The sequence below is a fragment of the Puma concolor genome, chromosome C2 (genome assembly GCF_028749965.1).
Source record: "Puma concolor isolate L17-30 chromosome C2, mPumCon1.1.hap2, whole genome shotgun sequence".
Classification (NCBI taxonomy): Eukaryota; Metazoa; Chordata; class Mammalia; order Carnivora; family Felidae; genus Puma; species Puma concolor.
The window spans coordinates 4,060,211-4,067,882 of NC_141675.1; positions in this window are offsets into that span (position 1 = coordinate 4,060,211).

Consider the following 7,672-nt stretch of genomic DNA (forward strand, 5'->3'; position numbering starts at 1 on the left):
GAGCCCGAGGCAGAGCTCGAAGTCACAAACTGCGAGATCATGACCCCAGCCGAAGTCGGAGGCCTAACTGAGCCACCCAGGCGCCCCACAACAATTTGTCCTTTGCTAAAAATCGTACTTCACCATCTTCTTACTGACAGACAATTGTGCATGAGCTCTATGCAACTAAATAAATGAGAATCTACAAATACTAAAGAGAGAAAGAAAAGAGCTCCAAAAACAAACAAACAAAAAAAGGTAATTCAGTGTTGCAAGTGCCATATCGCACCCGCTTTGGCAGAAAACAAGCATTGACATAGAACACTTGAAGGCATCCGTTTTTCTAAGGCAACTTTCTCAGCTTCCTAATTAACAGCAGGCAGTGCACGATGCTCTGTTTTGCCCACCTAAGGAGGGAGGAACCTGGAAGGAAAGCCACAGCCTCAGAGCTTGCGGCTTAAGTATGCAGACCAGCCCGCTGCTGGTAAATACAACTTACTGCTGGACGTTTTGCAGGACCTCTGAGGGAGCAGACTTCCAGAGCAATCACTTTCTAGAGACCGGGTCCCGAGATGACAACGGGGGCGAGTACAATCAGTGATGAGCCCTATTGCAGTGCCACCCCAGGACCAACCCCAGAGAATGATGGCCCCGGGCCACACCGCGGCAGAGGCCGTGTCCCTTGCCACCAGCATGTCACGCACAGCAGCCGCGACACGCTTTGGATGTGCGGCTCACAGAACCTCTGCGCTTGCTGCCGCCGTCCGCAGGCCTCGGGTCAGGTTCTGTTTCATTTTTTAATTCACGGGCTTTTAGAATTTGACCCCATTAGAGAGCTGCCTGTGTGGTCCCATCGATCTCTACCCAATTTTATTTGTCGGTGGAATAATTTAGAGGTTCTTTCTTTGGATTAATGCGACCTGCTTTAGCCATTTTTTTTTCTTTTTAGAGGCCAAGGAGATGGTACCCACTAGACTTCTGAGTTTTTACAGAACTGTTTCTTTGAAGTCCAGAGAATCTTTCTGACCCTGCCCCACCCACCGTATCCCAAGGTTGCTGCGAGTATATCAGTGGGTCTATATGGATTCCCCTCTAGGGCATGGATCTGGACCCGAAATAGGCTCTTTCTGCTACTGAAGGGATGAAATTGTGCCCGAGGCACATGAAGAACGGATCAGGTGCGCTGCTTTTAGGCAAATGAGACTTTGAGCCATTGAACAGGCTTGAGGTCCCGTATGACTGCTGTATCTTCCCCTGCATCAGCTTCAGGATCAGCGCCAGGAACCCAGCCTCGTCTGCCTGGACAGTCCTCCCTTCCGTGATCCCACTCTGCTGCCCTCTCTCTTTATTTTCACCTAAATGTTCTCTGGCCCGGTTCAAAAACCACTTAGCAGGTGTATACATCTTTCTGACTCATAGCACTATTTTCCCCCTCCTAGTAGACATGTGGATGCTGGACAGGTTACACTCTTCCATTGCTTTTGTGTTGTTTTGTTTTGTTTCCTCTCTTGAGCTTTTTTTCTGGAATAACTGTCACATGGGAGATCATATTTACTTATGTGGTGTTCTTGTGTCTTCTTTTTTTAAAATTTTTTTAATGTTTACTCATTTTTGAGAGAGACAGGGCATGAGCAGGGGAGGGGCAGAAAGAGAGAGGGAGACGCGGAATCCGAAGCAGGTTCCGGGTTCCGAGCTGTCAGCACAGAGCCCGACGTGGGACTCGAACCCAAGAATCACGAGATCATGACCTGAGCCAAAGTTGCTCGCCTAACTGACTGAGCCACCCAGGCGCCCCCGTTCTTGTTTATTCTCAATGTTCATCCATTCACGTCCTCATTGACATTGATATCATCTTCCATCCACTCAGAACCTCTTGTCCTGAGCTACATTTCATGTCACAACCCCTCTGTTTAAGATAGGAACTTCCTGGGGCGCCTGGGTGGCACAGTCGGTTAAGCGTCCGACTTCAGCCAGGTCACGATCTCGCGGTCCGTGAGTTCGAGCCCCGCGTCAGGCTCTGGGCTGATGGCTCAGAGCCTGGAGCCTGTTTCTGATTCTGTGTCTCTCTCTCTTTCTGCCCCTCCCCCGTTCATGCTCTGTCTCTCTCTGTCCCAAAAATAAATAAAAACATTGAAAAAAAATTTTTTAAAAAGATAGGAACTTCCTGTGTTCTCTAATAAGCAGGACAGGTCGTCATGAAACATTTTTTTGTTTCTTTTCTTTTCTGTGCCATGCCGGAAATGTTTCCTATGGGTGAAGCATCCCTTGAAATATTTAAATTTCTCTCTTTACTTTCTACTCAAGTAAGCACGTTAGAATGTAAGAAGGACACTGCTAGAGAAGTAACACTGAATTTAACGTATTTTTAAAGTAACTGGCAAGACTTGATATTTCAATATTATTAGTCACAGACTGAGACACCCTTCACAACTTTTTGCAAGATTCTACTGTGCTGCATTATACTTAACAACCACAAGAAAAGAGCCAAAAGAAACATTCTTAAACACGTTTATCTTAGAGAGACCAGCTTCGATTTTATCCACCCGATACTGGTGAGTATATCCAGCAGGAGGATGTGCAAAACACTTCCAAAAGCTCTTAGAAATAGTCCCCCTGTTCGCAGTGACAGGATTTAAGTGTCGACTGTCATTCAAGCCTGAGAGCTGATGACATAAGATGCTGTTCTTCTATTCTTGATGAACTACGTTCCGGAAAATCTATCCGAACTAGATGGGTTGAAACAGGTATGTTTGTTTCAGAGAGGAAGATCCAGCCTTCAAACTTTATGAGGAAGACGAGGCGTGTAATAAGTTTAAAAGTCAAAGTAGAGACAATGGCAGGTAATGTACTTCAGTCCACGTAACGCTGATCTCGGCTCCCTTTTCCTAACCTTTCTCAACTTTAGAGGATGACAAGGGGGCCGTGGGGACTTGGAGGGTCCCTTTCGTCTAGACACGATAATGAGATACAACTTCTGACAACGCAAGAGAACCTGGGTGCGATAGCTTTTCGCCGTTTGCAGAAGCAAAGTGGTGTGAATGACAAAACTCTGTCGTCCAATTTCCCCTTTTCTTTCCTGTAACATGAAGAGTCTCACCACTTAATTAGTCTTCTTACTCAGTTTGTTTTAGTTTATTTTACTAGAATGACCTTTATAAATTCTAATACTTCTTGCTGTCTTCACACACACACACACACACACACACACACACACACACACTTCATGAACCTCAGGGGAATATTCAGGTCGACCTCCTGTATGGCTGAATAAATTCCTCACAGACCAGATCTTCCTGAGATGACAATAACAAATTCTGGGGAATTCAGAAAACAAATTTTGGAGGGGAACTGATCCTTAAATTGAAGGACTAGTATGGTTGAGTTTAACATTTTTTATGGCTTGTAGATTGCAGGCCGATCAGAAGTCAGCCCTGTGTGGTGACTAAAACTCTGATAAAAAACCAAAAAAACAACAAACAAAAAACCAAAAAAACCCCACAGGCACGACAATCTAAAGGACTACTGGAACATTAAGGATAGAATTCTAGAAAGAACAGATTCAGAAAGAATCCTGTCTATAAACTTTTCTAAAATCTCTAGCTGATCCCTGAGCCCCACTTGTGCTAACCAAGCTATAAGAAGTCCAATTAAAAAAAGAAAATCTGTGGGGCACCTGGGTGGCTCAGTTGGTTGAGCAACCGACTTCGGCTCAGGTCTTGTTCTCACGGTTTGTGAGTTCAAGCCCTGCATCGGGCTCTGTGCTGACAGCTCAGAGCCTGGAGCCTGCTTCTGATTCTGTGTCTTCCTCTCTCTGTGCCCCTCCCCCACATGTGCTCTGTCTCTCTCTGCCTCTCAAAAATAAAGAAAAGTAATAAATTTTTTTTTTAAATCTGTGAGTTCAGCTGCTGACTTAACTATTGAGTGTGCAGTTGGAGCCCAATCAAGGTAACTACCTGCTAAAAGGAAAATATCTACACTCCGCATTGGACCATAACACAACACTGTATCTCCACAATGTAATATTCACATGATACATGATACAATCCAAAATTGTCTGATATGCAAAGGTACAGAATAATGTTATTCATTCTCAAGAGACAAAAAAAAATCAATGAAAGCTGACCTCCAAATAGTTCTGATTTTGGAATTAGTAAATAACATTAAAGCAGTGATCATAACCATGCTTAATGAGCTAACGGAAAATATACCTGTAATAAATAAATAGACGGGAAACCTCAGCAAAGAATTAGAAACTGTAAAAGAATAAAATGGAAACTCTAGAGGTGAAAATTAGAGTATCTGAAATTTTTTTTAAATTACTGGGTAAAAATTGCTCTTAATTAGGCCAGAGAATATATTTTATTTCCGAGTGGGTTTAAGGCTATGTAAGAAGTAAGTTTGAACACTATCTTAACACTTAGATAAGATAAACTACACAGACATCACAGAAACTTGCCAGAAGTGTTAACGTATATTTTTGTGTATGTAGATGTGTGTGTTAATTATACATAATATATAACTTATATTTCATATTTATATAATATATATTACACATCATAATGTGTTATATATTTAAAACATTCATTGTGTGAATACATATGGGTGTATGTAATATATATTATGAGAAATGCTTATATATGCACATATGTAATATATAACTTACAGAATATATATAATGTAAAACATAGTATATATGCTATATCATACATATATTATGTGATATATGAATGTATACACACACACATACCAATGCCTGTTTTAAGAAGTAGACTAGCACAGCTAAGAAGAAAAAACTTGAAGCTAGATATAAAGCTATACATACAGCTATCAAAACACATGCTGAAAAGCTTTTATATGTGCCATAATATATTAGTATAAATAACTTATATGCTGTTTTATATGTGTGTATATGTGTAAATATATAATATACATTTTAAAAGTTTGTCTTTGACCTGTTGGCATAGACCAACCAAACTAGTATTGCTTGCCAAGGGTAAATTATCAAAAACATGATGTGTTTTATAATATAAATCTGGGTTATAGTGTTATAGATCTTTTCAGGGAAGAGTGATTTCTGAGCTTCTCTCCTTGCTAATAAAACCTTTTTCAAGAAAAAAGATATGCAGTTAATTTCACCATGGCGTGCTAGGTGTATGCTGAAGCATCTCCTTTCTGGCCTAAGTCCACAAAACTGACAAAATTACACAGGGAAATTACAAAGGGGTGTCATTAGTGCATTAGTTATCATGGAAAAGGAAACATAGATGGAAGAGGGAATTAAATTGAGGATGTATTCCAAAACATTTATGCAAAAGTAAGAAGCTTCAAAGGGGCTTCAGTCCCAAAGGTGGTGGCTTTTTAGAAGTGAAAGGAGCTCAGTGGCAGCCAAAGAGACAGCAGGTTCTCTGAGCCACAGTCGGAGCCCCTGGTTTGGACTGACACATCCATCCAATCATTCATATACCCTTGTTCTGGTCAGGATGGACGAGGAAAGAAATAAGAAGTACCTGACTATAGCAGTGGGAAATTTTTTTAATGTATGGAACAATAAAATGTACAGCTATACACCAATGATCTGAAAATGTGGAAGAAAAGTGAAATTTTTCTTGAGAAATATAAAGTTAACATGTTAGCACAAGAAAAATTAGAAAACTAGAATATGCCAGAAATCATACTTGAAATTGAAATGTATCCTTAAATTTTGCCTTTTACTAAGCCATCAAACTCAGACTTTAAGAATACAGATCATTTTTCTTTTAATGAATACTTTTCTGGAAGATAGAAAAGCATGGAAAGTCAGTTAGTACATTAACTCTATGGTTTTAATTATTCCTCTGATACACGTAATAGATAAAGAAAACTTAAGAAGGAAAAACTATAGATCTATCTAATTTAGGAACATGTAATAGAGTGTTGGAAAATGAACAAAATAGGAATTTTAGAATAAAATATATAGTCATTGAAATAATAATATTAAAAATCAATAGATGGTTTAAGAAGAACACTAAAGAAAAATGACAAAGTTAGATATGAGGAAATCATACAGAAATCTGTGCAGAGAGATAAGGATATTTTGTAAGGAGAAAAGCTACTGCTCTACTGTATATGAGTCCAAGAAAAAGAGAGAATATAGGAGAGACAATAACAAATCTGGGAAATTTTCTAGAACTAAAAACAGAAGTCTTCTTACTATATATATATATATATATATATATATATATATATCCCTATATAGAAATGATAGCAAACTATAAAACAAATATATATATATATTACTATATATAGTATATATATATATATTACTATATATATGTACTATATACTATATATACTATATATATAGCATATATATATAGTATATATATATACTATATATAATTATATATACTATATATAACTATATATACTATATATATTATATATACTATATATATATATTATATATATAACTATATATACTATATATATTATATATACTATATATATTATATATATATAACTATATATACTATATATATTATATATATTACTATATATGTACTATATACTGTATACTATATATACTATATATAGCATATATATACTATATATAATTATATATATGTTATATATTCTATATATATTATATATATTACTATATGTACTATATATATAGTATATATATATATATATATATATACTATATATATATATCCCTATATAGAAATGATAGCAAACTATAAAACAAACCTCAAGATTATATTTTGTAAAAGACATCATTTTATGGTTTTAAATGATGCATGACTACAATATAGAAAATACACATATATAATATAGAAAATTTGAAATGAATGTAATATATATTAGCACAATTCTAGCTAAAAGTTCTAATGACTATATTAATGGCAGACAAAATAGACAAAATGTAAAATCATTAATAGATATAAAAACCATAGGTAATAGTGAAAAAACCAATCTATCCACAATATGTATTATTTGTAAATTTGTATCCACCTATCAAAACACAATAAAAAATGCATTAAGCCAAATTGAAATGATTGAAAAAAAAATAACAAATCCGTAAGAATAATTGAATATGTTAGCACAGTTCTCTGAGAAATAGATCAAACCACCAGAATTTAAAGGACAATAAAAGATTTAAAAACATACAAAACAGGTTAATTTTAGAAATCTGAGCTAATAGATTGTCTAGAACCCTGTACTAAATAGAGAGCATGCATTGTTTCTAAAAACATAGGCTATTAACAAAAATTGTTCATATTCCAGATCCTAAGTAAGAGCTCAACAAATTCAAAATCATTGACTAAAATGAAATAAAATTAAAACTCAGTAATAAAAAATGAGCATTCCCTAAAAAAATAGTACCTTTATAAACTAAAATTAAGAAGAAAAAAATCCTTTAGATGGTTCATGGGATGAAAATGACTTCTAACGGGGGTTACAACATACAATTGAATGCCAAGAAAGTACTAATGGTAAACTTTTTGTTATGCAGTTAATGTACTGAGATAAAAAATGTACATTAAGTGTGCATAATAGGAAATAAGAAATATCACACTTTAATGAGCTATGCTTGCTTACTCCTTAAGAGGCTAAAATAATAATAATTGAATAAACCCCAAATAATGGAAAGAAAAATACAAATGAAGGACTTAATGAAATAGAATTTGTAGATTTTTTTTTTTTTGAAAAC